Here is a 17,207-nt window from a genome sequence, read left to right as displayed (position 1 = left end):
TCTTCTGGGGTTGCCGGTGGCTGCCATCGGCGACCCCAGAACATTGCCTATCCCTGCTGACGAGGGTTGAAAACCTGAAACACGTGTCCAGGGATGGCGAAGACAGCGAAGATAGCAAGATCGAAAGATGATACATCGCGAACACTCTACTACAATGACCAGAGTCCTCAGGGGCAACTTCCGCCGGTGTGTGAGTAGTGTGCGACCCCACACCTCTTTGTAACTTAAAGCTCCCTTGAGCAGCGGGCTGACGAGCCTGGGATCCCGCACCTACGCGCCGGAGTGGTACTATACCTGGCAGATATTGGCAGCCATCGGCGACCCCAGAACACTGCCTATCCCTGCTGACGAGGGTTGAAAACCTGAAACACGTGTCCAGGGATGGCGAAGACAGCGAAGATAGCAAGATCGAAAGATGATGCATCGCGAACACTCTACTACAATGACCAGAGTCCTCAGGGGCAACTTCCGCTGGTGTGTGAGTAGTGTGCGACCCCACACCTCTTTGTAACTTAAAGCTCCCTTGAGCAGCGGGCTGACGAGCCTGGGATCCCGCACCTACGCGCCGGAGTGGTACTATACCTGGCAGATATTGGCAGCCATCGGCGACCCCAGAACACTGCCTATCCCTGCTGACGAGGGTTGAAAACCTGAAACACGTGTCCAGGGATGGCGAAGACAGCGAAGATAGCAAGATCGAAAGATGATGCATCGCGAACACTCTACTACAATGACCAGAGTCCTCAGGGGCAACTTCCGCCGGTGTGTGAGTAGTGTGCGACCTCACACCTCTTTGTAACTTAAAGCTCGCTTGAGCAGCGGGCTGACGAGCCTGGGATCCCGCACCTACGCGCCGGAGTGGTACTATACCTGGCAGATATTGGCAGCCATCGGCGACCCCAGAACACTGCCTATCCCTGCTGACGAGGGTTGAAAACCTGAAACACGTGTCCAGGGATGGCGAAGACAGCGAAGATAGCAAGATCGAAAGATGATGCATCGCGAACACTCTACTACAATGACCAGAGTCCTCAGGGGCAACTTCCGCTGGTGTGTGAGTAGTGTGCGACCCCACACCTCTTTGTAACTTAAAGCTCCGTTGAGCAGCGGGCTGACGAGCCTGGGATCCCGCACCTACGCGCCGGAGTGGTACTATACCTGGCAGATATTGGCAGCCATCGGCGACCCCAGAACACTGCCTATCCCTGCTGACGAGGGTTGAAAACCTGAAACACGTGTCCAGGGATGGCGAAGACAGCGAAGATAGCAAGATCGAAAGATGATGCATCGCGAACACTCTACTACAATGACCAGAGTCCTCAGGGGCAACTTCCGCCGGTGTGTGAGTAGTGTGCGACCTCACACCTCTTTGTAACTTAAAGCTCCCTTGAGCAGCGGGCTGACGAGCCTGGGATCCCGCACCTACGCGCCGGAGTGGTACTATACCTGGCAGATATTGGCAGCCATCGGCGACCCCAGAACACTGCCTATCCCTGCTGACGAGGGTTGAAAACCTGAAACACGTGTCCAGGGATGGCGAAGACAGCGAAGATAGCAAGATCGAAAGATGATGCATCGCGAACACTCTACTACAATGACCAGAGTCCTCAGGGGCAACTTCCGCCGGTATGTGAGTAGTGTGCGACCCCACACCTTTTTGTAACTTAAAGCTCCCTTGAGCAGCGGGCTGACGAGCCTGGGATCCCGCACCTACGCACCGGAGTGGTACTATACCTGGCAGATATTGGCAGCCATCGGCGACCCCAGAACACTGCCTATCCCTGCTGACGAGGGTTGAAAACCTGAAACACGTGTCCAGGGATGGCGAAGACAGCGAAGATAGCAAGATCGAAAGATGATGCATCGCGAACACTCTACTACAATGACCAGAGTCCTCAGGGGCAACTTCCGCCGGTGTGTGAGTAGTGTGCGACCCCACACCTCTTTGTAACTTAAAGCTCCCTTGAGCAGCGGGCTGACGAGCCTGGGATCCCGCACCTACGTCCCGGAGTGGTACTATACCTGGCAGATATTGGCAGCCATCGGCGACCCCAGAACACTGCCTATCCCTGCTGACGAGGGTTGAAAACCTGAAACACGTGTCCAGGGATGGCGAAGACAGCGAAGATAGCAAGATCGAAAGATGATGCATCGCGAACACTCTACTACAATGACCAGAGTCCTCAGGGGCAACTTCCGCCGGTGTGTGAGTAGTGTGCGACCCCACACCTTTTTGTAACTTAAAGCTCCCTTGAGCAGCGGGCTGACGAGCCTGGGATCCCGCACCTACGCGCCGGAGTGGTACTATACCTGGCAGATATTGGCAGCCATCGGCGACCCCAGAACACTGCCTATCCCTGCTGACGAGGGTTGAAAACCTGAAACACGTGTCCAGGGATGGCGAAGACAGCGAAGATAGCAAGATCGAAAGATGATGCATTTCGAACACTCTACTACAATGACCAGAGTCCTCAGGGGCAACTTCCGCCGGTGTGTGAGTAGTGTGCGACCCCACACCTCTTTGTAACTTAAAGCTCCCTTGAGCAGCGGGCTGACGAGCCTGGGATCCCGCACCTACGTCCCGGAGTGGTACTATACCTGGCAGATATTGGCAGCCATCGGCGACCCCAGAACACTGCCTATCCCTGCTGACGAGAGTTGAAAACCTGAAACACGTGTCCAGGGATGGCGAAGACAGCGAAGATAGCAAGATCGAAAGATGATGCATCGCGAACACTCTACTACAATGACCAGAGTCCTCAGGGGCAACTTCCGCCGGTGTGTGAGTAGTGTGCGACCCCACACCTCTTTGCAACTGGGTAAATTGTCTGCTTGCAAACAAAAGAAAGACGAGAGTGTCTCCGATTTCTTTACTAGATTTGAGGAGGCATTCATTGATCATAGTGGTCAGGATATGAGCACTGAGGGAGGTCAGCGGTTGTTTGTCGATAAATTTGTGTTAAATCTGTTGCCTGAGATATGCAACAAATTGAAAAATTCTGAAAGTTCATGGGCTGTTTCAACCACTGCTCAAATATTAGCAACAGCTCAATATTATGAGAATAGGGAAAAAGAAGAAAATGATCGTGCAGACAAGAAAACGAAGGAGCTTAAAACTAAGGTCTTGTTGCAGCAAGCATATCCTCCGCGCTCGAATCAAAATGACTTGCAACAGCAATATCGACCACAGGCGCAGTCTTCTAGGACGCAGTCGCGCTCTGATTTCTCTACACCCAGATCTATGCTTGGGTATAATCAATGTGCATATTGTAGGGGTGAGGGCCATTTGAAGTTTAATTGTCCTGTTTTACGTGACCGAAATAATGGCGTTTCGGCCCGAGGAGGTCGTAGTGGTCCTCAGCAGGCATTTCGAGGTAGAGGTCGTGGCACCTCTCAAAATCAAAATGAGCGTTCTACTCCTTCATCGGATGCAGACAATTGTTTTGATCAACGAAATACATCGTCTGGTAGATCTGCACAGTATCATGTGGATGACTATTATGTCGAGCATGACATTGATGCAGACGGCAATTACTAGGACAGCCATAGACAAAGACAGGGAGTCTTATCAGTTCCGGTTGATCAGAGAGGGCCTTACGTCGCAGTTGCCACATCGGGCGTAGTTGAGCCTTTTCTGTTGGACACTAGTGCAGCAAAAAGTTCCATCATGCATTCGAAACTCCCTGGCGCACCTTTGTCTGGCTTAACAAACGTTTCTGTTGGATTCTCTGGCACCCTGGTTAGCAATCCAGTTTCTAGCCCTTTGTCCCTTACGATCGGGCCACGTGAGCTAGAGGCTCCTTTGATTTTAACTACTGGTTGTGGTGAGAATCTTTTGGGTCTGGATTTGTTGAAGCGGTTATATGCAACTCTGTATTGCTCCCCTACGGGAGTGGAGCTTACATTAGGTCAGAGAGTAATCTCTCCTATGTACTTGTAAACTGATAAGCTCCCACCGGAATTGAGTTCCCTTCCTGAGTCTTTGTGGGCAACGGGTCCCAATGATGTGGGCCTACTGGACATACCACCTTATGTAGTCCAATTGAAATCGAATGTGCGATTACCACGTATTCCCCAGTATCGTATCTCTCTTGATAGTGAGCGAGCGCTATTAGCGGTCATTTATGACTTGATCGATAAGGATGTTATCGAAGAAACTCGGGGAAATGTGTGTAATAGTCGGTGTTACCTATTCTGAAACGAACTGACCCATCCAAGCCTCCTGTGTACCGTTTTGTTATTGATTTGAGAGAAGTGAATAAAATCGTGATCCCACAGTTTCCCGTGGTGCCTGACATTACAGCTTTGCTGACCCTGATTCCAGCTTCTGCTTCCTGGTTCTCGGTAATCGACCTGAAGAATGCTTTCTTTAGCATTCCGATTGCTGAGGAAAGCAGAGATCTATTCGGCTTCTCATTAGGTGGTCGCAGCTTTAGGTTTAAACGCGCACCTCAGGGCTACTGTGAGAGTCCATCGATCTACAGTCAAGCCCTTAAGAGTCAATTTGATGCGTTTGTGTTACCGGCTGGTGTTAGCGGCTTGATTCAGTACGTTGATGATCTGTTAGTGGCTGCTGACACTGAGCAGATTTGCAAAACTGCTACAGTATCGTTGTTAAAGCATCTATGTGACTTACATCACAAGGTGTCACCTTCTAAGCTACAATATTGTTGTCAAGAAGTAACCTATTTAGGTCACTTATTGTCAAAGGAGGGAAGAAGGTTGACCCCAGAAAGAATTGCAGCGATTGCTCGAATGACTGTGCCAACAACTCAGAGAGATGTACGTGCCTTTCTAGGTATCACGTCATACTGCAGACAGTGGATTCCAAACTTTTCATTGATAGCGAAGCCATTGTTAGCTCTCACGTGCAAGGATGTTTCAATTCCTTTGCCATGGACCGAAGAATGTCAGAAAAGTTTTTCTGAACTGCGAGATGCATTGTGTTCGGCTCCTGTGTTAGGTACTCCTGATTACAGTAAGCCGTGTACACTATACGTTCACGAGAGAGAAGGTTGTGCGTTGAGTGTCTTGACGCAACAATTTGGTGGAAAACAGCGTCCATGTGCATATTTTTCCTCGACCTTAGACCCAGTAGCTAGAGCATTGCCGAGTTGTTTAAGGGCAATAGCCGCAGCTGCGGTGTCTATTCGACAGTCTGCAGGTCTGGTCATGGATAATATGCTCACAGTGATGGTTCGCATGCAGTTGACACTCTCTTGAATCGAACGAAAACTCAATACTTGACGAGCGCAAGGTTGTCCGGTTATGAGTTGACACTTTTGGCAAGTCATATACAGATAAAACGTTGTAATGTGCTGAATCCAGCGACATTGTTGCCGATTAATGTGGAATCAGGTGATGTAGCACCACATGACTGTTATTTAAGAACTGAAGATGAAACGAAGGGTCGTATTGACCTGAAAAATACTCCATTGGTAGATCCCGATGGTACTTTGTATGTTGATGGTTCATGCTTCAAGTTGCCGAATGGTGATGTGACGACTACGTATGCTGTAGTGACGCTGAGTATGGTTGTGGAAACTGCGAGATTGAGTCAGAATTCAGCGCAAGCGGCAGAGTTGATTGCGTTAATGAGAGCGTGTGTTTTGTCTAAAGGGAAGCGAGTGAATGTGTTTAGCGAGATCCAGTATGCATTTGGCGTAGCGCATAGCTTTGGTCGATTGTGGAGAGAAAGAGGATTTATGACGTCGCATGGTACGAAGATCCAACACGGACAGCTCGCGAACGATCTTTTGGATGCACTTACATTGCCTAAGCAGGTAGCAATCATTAAATGCAGCGCGCATCGAAAGATTACGGATGATGTTGGTCGTGGTAACGCGTTTGCAGATGAGATTGCTAAGGAAACAGCTAAGAATCTGACAACTCGAATCTATGTTACGAGTTCAGTGAGGTGGCCGACGGATACTGGTATGTGTGAGGACACAGTTGAGAGTGTGAAAGCGATTCAGAATGAGGCCACCGAAACTGAAAGGACTAAGTGGAAAGAAAGCACGGGGACGTTAGACGTGAATGGATGTTGGGTTGATTTGTCAGAATATCAGAGATGGATGTTACCGGATGCGTATGTGCTTGCCGTTGTTACTATGGCTCACGGCATGTCACATATTAGCGCGAAAGGTATATGTAAGTTGTTGTCTCCTGTATGGAAGAACAATGGGATTGCTAAGTGTGCTGAGAGAGTGGTTAAGAACTGTATGGTATGTTTGATGTATAATCCTGGCAAGGGCATCCCCACTCCACCTGGTCATTTTGCTCCTCCTACATGTCCCTTTGAAGTTATCCAATTGGACTTCATCCATATGGAGAGATGCAATAACTTGAAATATGTCTTGGTTGTGGTTTGCGCGTTCTCCAGATGGATCGAGGCCTACCCTCTTAAGGATAATACTGCCCTGTCCACAGCAAAAGTCCTACTTAAGGAATATTTTCCCCGGTATGGAATGCCACGGATCGTATGGTCGGATAACTGAAGTGAGTTTGTGGGAAGTGTGATGAAGAGTGTATGTAAGGGCCTGGGAATTCGCCAAAAATTCCATAGCGCTAATCATCCTCAATCGGCCGGTTTAGTGGAAGGGTACAATGCTACTCTGAAACTGAAACTTGCCAAAATTCAAGCAACGACAGGTCTATCATGGCCTGATGCACTGCCTCTAGCTCTCTTATCGACCAGGGCGACTGTGCACTCTCGAGTAGGGCTTAGCCCATATGAGATTGTGTTCGGCCGTCCTGCGAACATTTGGGGAGTTCCGAGGCCTAAAGAATTTGACAGTCTTGAATATCCAATGTTGATCGACTATCTTTACGATCTGACTGCTAAATTGAGTTTGATTCATCAACAGGTTTTTGAAGCTCTACCTGCACAAACAGAGGGTCCTGGGCATTGGCTCCAACCTGGTGACTGGGTTGTCACCCGCAACTTTGGGAGAAAACGTAATCTCGAGCCAAGGTTTGTGGGACCCTATCAAGTTTTGCTGGCAACAAGGACTGCAGTTCGGCTGGACGGTAGGCGTGGGCGGAAAATCCGTTCCGCTCGCGGATTTTGCAGATTTTCGGGAAATCCGCAATCCGCGAGATTTGCGAATTTCCCGCAAAATCCGCAAATCCGCGAGCAGCGGATTTTGCTCGCACTGCTCGCACTGTTCGCGTGAGTTCGCGCCCCGCGAATAAGTGCAAAATTGCAGAAATACGATCTTAGCAAAACTGAAAGTAACTACTTACCAGGTTCAAAAGTTCAGGCTCATCATTAGTAGCCATTTCCTGGAGTGCTTCCTGAGGGGCCCCTCCAGAGTTCAGTTGCCAGTTGAAACTATTATGTGACCCTGCTCTGAACCTCAGAATAGTTACACATATGCCACAAAGGTCCTGAATTACAGCTAAGGGAGACAAGCAGGAGCCAGGCTGGAAGTTAAAATCCATTAATCAGCCCCTAATTCATTATTGTCAGTTGGGGCAGGGCAGGTGTTGTAACTAATTTTGCAACAATGAAAGCACTTAGCAAGTGCAAAAGATCACTAATCAGGGCGCACTAAGGAAGCAGGTGCCAGCTAAAAAAATATTCTGTGACACATGAATCAGCCCCAAATTAATTCAGGTCACTTGAGGCAGGGAAGGTGTGCTTTGCTTTGCCGAAAATAATGTACACTGGACAACCAGAGGGTGTGGTGATGAAACAGAGGGTGGCATGGGTGGGCCAGAGGGTGGCATGAGTAGTCAGAGAGTGGCAGTGGTGACAGAGAGTGGCAGTGATGAAGAAGAGTGTCCCAAACAGGCTGGACACGTAGAAACAACAAGTTCGCGAAACTTGCGACCCGACAGGTAAGTTCGCAATTTGCGAAAGTGTACAAAACCCTCGCGAACTGGCAGAAACACGGGCGAACACAAAAAAAAAAAAAATCCGCAAATTCGCGGGAATTCGCGGATTTTGCGGATTGCGAATCCGCAAATCCGCAGAATTCGCGAACGCGAGATCCGCAAAATTCGCTCATGCTTACTGGACGGCAGGAAGCACTGGGTGCATGCCACCCATACGAAAAAAGTTCCACTTCCTTTGCCAGCAGATAACTGGGTAAAGACAGGAGTTGCCCCAACGGAGACCGACGCCCTTCCACGTTACGTGCCATTCAGTGATGCTCAACTTGTAGAGAACGATTCAATTCAGTCAGATACACCTGTTGAATCATCTGGAACTGTACCTTCATCTTCAGCATTGGAGAATTCGAGTTCTGAACTGTCACCTGAACGATCGAACACTGTTTTGCCATCTGAACCGTTGTTTGAAGAGCAAACTCGACCTGGAAAAAATCGATACTTTCTTCGATCGCGTGACAAGGACTAATAAAAAATCCTTTTTTTGTTCTTTAAATTCACATTACCCCTTCACTGTTGCTACGAACATTGCGAACATTTGCATTTTTTTTTTCATTTGATTTTGAGTTTTTCAATTCTTGTTTTATACATCACGTGTGTTCCTCTTTTGTGCAGCTAGGAGACTTATATTAAATTGAATGTTTATTTGATTAAAACCTATCATCCGGGTTGGCCGTAGGGCCGTGCGGGTACCTACTTCTGTTTAGCAGGTTTCTGACACTAGGTCGGTTACTTTTGTCGATTCCTGGGAACTCCTGGGAATTGATAATCGCTACTCAGAACGAGGTGCGTCAAGAACGTTACGGACGGTCTTTAGAGGATGGAGTTCTCTAAGCTGTCGGAAATAGAGAGGATGTCGGTGCAAAGATCCGAATTGCATAAGGTTTTGCGAACAAAATGTTTTTTTGTTTCAGGTTTTCATGTTATTCCTGACTGTTTCTATGCTACTGGTGGGTGGAGTGTATTTTGGGATTCAGTCGTTATTACCTTCTATTTTGCCTACTTCTCCTTCTCATGATCTGAATTCTGTTCCCACTATTTCTCCACATTCCTTTCATCTTCTGCCCAAAATGAACAGGTTAGACGTGCAGAATTTATGAACAACTCCTTTGTCCAACTTCTGCATCAGCATCAGTTGGTGATGAATACTACCAACTGTTGGGTGTGTGGGTTAATGCCACATACCATGGATAAGGGTATTCTGTATTTGGTTCTTCCTTACAGCTCCCAGGGATCAGCTCGAGCATTTCAAACTATGTTCCGTAGTGCACTAGATTCCTACCCCCGTCGAGAGCCACACTCCGCAGACCTTGGTCCCGGCCCGTACCACAAGTCTTTGGCGATAGCGATTGCTGATTTAGATAGAGATATTTTTGATGCATCGCTTATTCCAGAGGAAGAGGTGCGAGCATACAAGGATCTGAGTGAGGCTGAGTATAGTATGTCAGTGGGTGATAGACAGCTTAAGAGCTCGTCTCCGATCTGGATCGTACCCCACCTTGGTCATTTCTGCCTGCAAGGTCTTGGTCGTAATCCGAGAGCTCAGCTTGGGAAGAGTGCTTGTACTGAAACCGATGCTCTCTTCCCCTGTCTTCCTGACTGCCAAGGGTACCTATTTTGTATGTTATGATCGTGCTTATACGTGGTTGCCCCGTGACTTCTCGGGCACATGTTATATTGCGAATCTTTTGCCACCGACTTTTACAGTTGCCTCGGACTATCACAAGACTAGAGTTGTGAGAGGCGTTCTTAGCAAAGAGGACACTGCCGGTCAAGAAGCGGGAGACTTCTTTAAGGGTTTCCTGCCATTTTGGGGACCTATGGTTAATAGTAGGAACCTGAGACAGTTGACTCGTGTGGTAGAATCGACTGCTAACATAACTGCAAGTGCTCTTGGTAACCTGACAGCAGAGCTTCAGGCGGATAAAATTATGACGTTACAGAACCGTATGGTTCTAGACGTTGTACTCGCAGATAGAGGTGGTGTGTGTAAGGTGATCCATTCGAGCTGCTGTATTTTCATACCTGATAACGCTCCAACTGTTTATCAAGCCATCTCGAAGTTGCATAAAATCTCCGAGTCCATACACGTGGACGAAGGTGATTGGACGCTTCTAGGATGGTTTTGGGGTCTGATATCGACTTGGGGTTGGAAGATTCTGATGATTGTAGGGGTTGTTGTGACGTTCCTGTTCACGTGTTGTCTTTGTGTACAGTGTGGTCCAGCCTTATGCGGCCTCTGTGCTACAACGTGTATAAGAAGGCCATCTGCTACCAAAGAGACATTGATGGATAGAATAATGTTCCAGCAACAACTGAACGATCTGATGAATATCGAAATTGATTCTGATATCGACTAATGCTTGCCTACATGAGGGCAAAAGGAGCGTCTGAGGTTCCATGTGAATCGTAATGACGTTTTGGGCTTGTTCGGATATGGACGAGTTTAGTATCTACGAACCGCAAATGACGAGTTTAGTGGGTGTACGCGTTTTCGCTACACTACTATGCACGGTTCGTCTTATTCGTGGGTTTCTCCATCTGAACCCACGGGTTCCATTTTAGATACGGCATCCATTTTGTTTCTTGCCCTCACGTAGTCGGCGAACGGACAATGTCCGCTTCATGACCCTGGGTTTCCCAAGCTCTTGCGGAAGATGCATATCCCTTTGAGTGTGTCTTTATGATTAGGGGGATGACACGGCAAAAGGAGATGGCCCCGCTCGAGGCTCATCTTGCCGTGCCGGTCTATTGTTTCAGCCTTGCATGTGTTAGGCTCGAATCCTTTGATCCTGCTATCACGCTTCCGATATTGCCCCTACACTCTGTTCAATCTGTTGTCTGTCCTTGTCTTCCTTGCACCTGTTTCTGTCTCTTCTCTTAGCTCGTTTACAGCCAGAATGGAATGTGCCTAATGGTGAGATAACGTGCTTTTACAGTTGGGAACCGGCAATGCTACTGTAATTATGTTCCGGGCTTCTGAAAACATGAATGCAACCCTTTTGAAGTTTACTGTGGGAACTGAGTTGTAACCTTTTGTTCGCCATGTTGTGCAATGACAAAAATATGTATAAAAGGAGCGATCCACTTTTGCAATTCGAAGCAGACTCTCAGAACTTACACTCTGTTGTACTTCTTGCGATCTCTGTATCCCTGCAGTAAATAAACACTGATCTTTGACGCCGAAGGAAGTGTCCCGTGTCTCTGTGATTTGTACGCCGGAACAGGTAACCCACTGAGGTTTCAGGTGTTGTCCCCTGGCACCGCTGGGCCTTAGAATAGCCCAGTCCTTCACCTGCTGGCTGTGGCGGTCCTCTCATGGTCCGACATTGGTACTCGTAATATGGTGGTCGCACCAATGGGCGGAGTACCCTGACTGCCACTGCACCTCCACCATTCTTTAAATTTCAACAATCATCATCTCTTTACTAGGAATAATACATTTGATCTTTCAATATATGTAATAATTCCATCACAGTTCTTCCATTTTTTACATATTACTATATGTCACACAGGTTAAAACTATACATACAGTGCCTTTACCACAAACTTGAAAGTCTTTGGTTATAGCAGATATAGGGCAGGAAAAATGATGTATTGTAATCAACACAATGGTATTCAAAGGACAAGCAACATTTAAATTATTTGGTGGAGTTGAGGAAGGTTAAGGCGAATTCCAAGAACGGTTAGAAATCTGTGCTGATATACAACCACCTTTTGTGGTCATGAGGCACATATTTCCCCTATGGCATTACAGCAGGGAGAAACAATTGATGCCTAATTCTGAGCATTGAGAACTTTAGCTATAGATTGTTGGTTTGAGAATTTGAGAGTATCTATAAATGAAGAGAAAATAAAGTACAATAAAAGTCGACATCGACGAACCCTTTCCTGGATAAAATAATTACTATCACAAAGAGCATTGACGTGTTGCATTTATCAGTCATGTAGTTATATACTAAGTCTGAAAAATATTTCTGTAATCAGAAAGTTGTGCGGTCAATGCTGCACCTCAGCTACAGTGCTGCAATTGCACAATATGGAGTACATGTAATTCAATAGGATTTAGAATAGAATTATTTCGCAATGGATGATTAATACTGTTCCTATAAGCATTACCTGGATTCATAGCATCATTAATTTGATTTTCTCTACTTCTTCATTAAGTCTTTCTTAACGTCTTTTAGCTTCTTCATTTCTGATTGGGTTTCTGGGGACTAGATCATCATATTTTGTTCGTTATTTTATTCATGTGGCCCAATTAGCTTTAAAACTGCCACAGATCACTACCAGCTCTTTTCTCAAATGTGTTTTCTCTTCGAAATGGCTCAGCGCCTCAAGGGCTCATTCTTTCCATCTTGCCTTAACTACAGGTCAGCCTTTTATCATTCAAAGACTTATAAATTGACTGTAATTTAGGTGATTAGTTTCGGTGATAGCAGCACCTGTTATTTACAGTACAGTGTTAACCATTATATTACCTTGTTTTGCTTTAACTGAAGTATTTCATCCAAAGTGACATTATACCGCCTTTCTGCAAGTTAAGAAGGTGTTTAGAGTTTTACAGTTTGTTCGTTCTAACCGACTGCAGGTAGATATCCTACTCTTGTCTGGCGGTTTCTCTTGTTTCACAAAAAGGCTTTTGATATTCATTGTCATTCCAGGGCAGACCACATGACCATAGACACAAGTCCTTTGGGTGTTTGGGTGTTTAATGTTGTCACTTGCCTTTACTTGCTGGTGACAAGCACAGTGGACAAGCCACCCCCACCACACAGAAATCTAAAGTGTGTATTCGTTTTATCATGCTAGAAAACTTGTCTGCTATGTGGGCAAATATGGCCTGCTCATTTCTTCTGTTGCCAGGAGAATTTCATCACATCCGATCTTAATCTGAAATTGTGTGCAATGATGGAAAATCACAAGTTGCTGTTATTCAGGGCTGACTGCTGCTGAAACGCATATTAGTTCCGGGGCTCTGAGGTCATTACAGGGGTTGGCATGCATGTATTGAATTAGCACATAGCACAGCAGATCAATTGAAGCAGAACAACATTGGGTTGCCATCTGAAAATGAACATAAACAGTGGACCGTAGAGACATGTGACACCAGCACATACTATCAAACCATGGAGGTCATTTTATGGATTTGGACGTATCAGCACATACCTCTGTAATAGTTAATAGTATGGTGACCGTTTGGGAATCTGCAGAGAAAATCAATAACTCATTTATCGCCTTTGAGCTTCATTCACAGTGATATGTCTGCCCTCGCAGCATATCTATCTATATTTGAAGATTGCCATTGGAACGCTGACGTACAACAACACAGACTTTCATGGCTCAAAAAAACATAGAGCACATTACTGGCAAGGTTTGTAAGTGATACACACCTCCACATAGCCTATCATTTGGAGACTGAGGGTCTGATTACTGGTTTGGCAGTATGGGAGCGGGGCAGCACTCAACTGCCCCGCTCCTGCACCGACAAACTCGACCACCGGCATCCCGCTAGATTACGAGTTTCCTCGTAGTATGGCAGGCGGTCCTTTGGCGTTCCCATGGAGGTGCGATTAACTCTTTGCGTGCATTGGATGGCCCCCGACCATCCGACGTCACTGTTGGCGTGTACGGAGGACGGCTGGGTCCGTCCTAACCACGCCCAGTCATAAATCACCCGCACCGCGGCGGGTCACCAGGTTAAAAAAAGGCACCGCAATGGGAATATTAAAGCCCGTACCTGCACGGCATGACTGTATAGTCCATGCCATGCAGAAAAAGTGTGGGGTGCATGCATACAGGGGTGCCACAACATGTGCCGCCTGCATGCATCCCATTGGCCTGAGGTACCAGGAGGTGTTTCCAAACCGCCACCCTTTCCAATGCAGTCTCACTGCCGTTGTGAGGGTTGCAGTGAGGAAACTTGTAATATTCTTGGCATTGCCAAGCATATTGCCGCATCAAGACTGTCACACCAGCACCAGGGATCGCAGATCCCGCCGGTCGTGGCGGTCCTCTCACGGTCCGACATTGGTACTCGTAATATGGTGGTGGCACAAATGGGCGGAGTTCCCTGACAGCCACTGCACCTCCACCACGAGTTTGGCAGTCCTATGGACCACCAAACTCGTAATTAGGCCCTAATTCTTTACATTTCAACAATCATAATCTCTTTACTAGGAATAATACATTTGATCGTTCAATATATGCCATAATTCCATCACAGTTCTTCCATTTTTTACATATTACTAAATGTCAATCAGGTTAAAACTATACATACAGTGCCTTCAACACATACTTGGAAGTCTTTGGTTATAGCAGATATAGGGCAGGAAAAAAGATGTATTGTAATCAACACAATGGTATTCAAAGGACAAGCAACATTTAAATTATTTGGGGGAGTTGAGGAAGGTTAAGGCGAATTTCAAGAACGATTAGAAAGCTGTGCTGATAGTCAACCACCTTTTGTGGTCATGAGGCACACATTTCCCCTATGGCATTACAGCAGGGAGAAACAATTGATGCCTAATTTTGATCATTGAGAACTTTTGCTATAGATTTTTGGTTTGAGAATTTGAGAGTATCAATAAATGTTGAGAAAATAAAGTACAATAAAAGTCGACACCGACGAACCCTTTACTGGATAAAATAATTAATATCACAAAGAGCATTGACGTGTTGCATTTATCAGTCATGCAGTTATATACTAAGGCAAGTATCAATTTGTGTGTTACTTAGAGTGATGTTACCAAAGTGCATACGAGTATTGAGAAGCAGATACGATAAGTTTACTCACACAGCAAAAAATCACTTTTTACAGAGGAAGTTTTAACGATTTGGATGTGTTGGTCACAATACTTCAGGTCGGATGTATCCTGCAAAAAATGCAGTGAGGAACGTTAGAATATTTTGCCAAGAGGCTTGAGTACAAGAATAAACAAGCATTAGGAATGCATTAGGGCTCGGGTTTGTTTGAGTTAGAGATAATGGCATTGTAAATGGCAATGTGTTTTAGGCATGTGTTTTGGAGTGGAAACATGTGGTGTGTGTTGGAGCTATGTGTGTTGGATTGGAATGTTATCAATAGTGGCATGCTGCACTTTAACTCAATATCTTTAAAAGGTAAAGTGCAGCATAGTGCGATAGGTACAATATTAATTGGTGGATGCGTTATCAATTGGTGTGTGCATTGATGTGTGGTGGATGTGTGTGCCTGTAGGAATTGTGCAGTGATGGCTGTTGGTGTGTGAGCTTGGTGGAAGCGTGTAGTGGTGGCTTGAGGTGTGTATGACTGGTGGTAGCGTGCAGTAAGAGCTGTTAGTGAGTGTGGCTGTCAAGCGTACAGAGCTGGATGGTTCAAGTTCAAGTTCAAGAATTTATATAGCGCACTACTCACCCAGAGGGTCTCAAGGCGCTTGGGGATGGGGTTCATTATTTATCGAATAGCCAGGCAATAAGTTCTTTTCTGAAGGAGATGTGGTTCTGTGTAAGGCGGAGGTGGGTGGGGAGTGAGTTCCAGGTCTTGGCCGCCAAGTAGGAGAAGGATCTACCTCCCATGGTGGATCTTTGGATGCGCGGAATTGCGTCGAGGCCTTGATCGGAGAATCTTAATTGGCGGGTGGGTGTGTAGAAGGATAGTCGAGTGTTGAGGCATTCGGGCCCTAGCTTGTAGAGGGCCTTGTGTGCGTGGGTGAGGAGACGGAATGTTATTCTCTTGTTGACGGGGAGCCAGTGGAGGTCTTTCAGGTGGCCGGTAATGTGATTTTGGCGAGGGATGTCCAAAATGAGTCTCGCTGATGCGTTTTGGATACGTTGGAGTTTTTTCAGTCATTTGGCTGTAATTCCGGCGTAGAGGGTGTTTCCGTAGTCCAGTCGATTCGTGACTAGTGCGGGGGTGACAGTTTTTCTTGTATCGGAGGGGATCCAACGGACGATTTTTTGGAGCATACGAAGTACGTTGAAGCAGGAGTATGAGACGGCGTTGACTTGTCTGGTCATCGAGAGTGAGGAATCTAGGATGAAGCCCAGGTTGCGTGCGTGATCTGTGGGTGTGGGTGCTGTGCCCAGAGCCGAAGGCCACCATGAGTCATCCCAGGCAGAGGGGGATGATCCTAGGATGAGCACCTCCGTTTTGTCTGAGTTAAGTTTTAGGCGGCTGGTTTTCATCCATTCGGCAACTTCTTTCATACCTTCATGAAGATTGGTTTTGGCGGAGTTAGGGTCTTTGGTGAGGGAAAGGATCAGCTGGGTGTCATCAGCGTAGGAGATGATGTTAAGGTTGTGTTGACGCGCGATGGATGCGAGTAGACTCATGTAAACATTGAAGAGGGTGGGACTGAGTGATGAACCTTGTGGTACACCGCAAATGACTTCGGTAGCCTCTGATTTGAATGGGGGAAGTCGTACTCTCTGGGTTCTTCCGGCGAGGAAGGAGACGATCCAGTCCAATGCTTTTCCTTGTATTTCGATATTGTTGAGGCGTTGTATGAGGGTGCTATGACAGACTGTGTCGAAGGCGGCGGAGAGGTCGAGTAGAATGAGGGCCACTGTTTCTCCGTTGTCCAGTAGTGTTCGGATGTCGTCTGTGGCTGCGATGAGGGCGGTTTCGGTGCTGTGTTTGGCTCGAAAGCCGTTCTGTGAGGGATCGAGGGAGTTGTTGGCTTCGAGGAAGGCGGCGAGTTGGCTATTGACGGCTTTCTCGATGACTTTTGCCGGGAAAGGGAGGAGGGATATTGGGCGGGGGTGTTTGAGTTCAGAGGGGTCTGCGGTGGGTTTCTTCAGGAGGGCGCTGACTTCGGCATGTTTCCAGCTTTTTGGGAAGGTAGCAGAGTTGAAGGAACAGTTGATAACATCACGGAGGTGGGGTGCGATGATGGAGTCTGCTTTGTTGAAGATGTGGTGGGGACATGGGTCGGTTGGCGAGCCAGAGTGGATGGAATTCATAAGGCGGATGGTGTCTTCGGTGGTGATTGGGTTCCAGGCGTTGAGATTGTTGGAGGGCGGTATAGGTTCTGAGGGGGTGGGTAGGATTGTACGTTGGTATTGTTTTCGAAGCTGTTATGTATGTCGGCAATTTTGTTGTAGAAGAAGGAGGATAACGAATCGCAGAGGTCTTGGGAGGGGGTGATGTCGTTTGAGGCTGCGGTGGGGTTGGTAAATTCTTTGACGATATTGAATAGTTCCTTGCTGTTATGGGCATTGTTGTCGAGTCGATTCTTGAAAGCTGATTCCTTGGTGGATCGAATCAGCTGGTGGTGTTTGCGGGTGGCTGCCTTGAAGGTGGTCATGTTGTCGGTGGTTGGGTTTTTTCTCCA

Source organism: Lissotriton vulgaris, chromosome 6 (assembly GCF_964263255.1).
Source record: "Lissotriton vulgaris chromosome 6, aLisVul1.2, whole genome shotgun sequence".
Lineage (NCBI taxonomy): Eukaryota > Metazoa > Chordata > Amphibia > Caudata > Salamandridae > Lissotriton > Lissotriton vulgaris.
Note: the sequence above shows the minus strand (reverse complement) of the source record.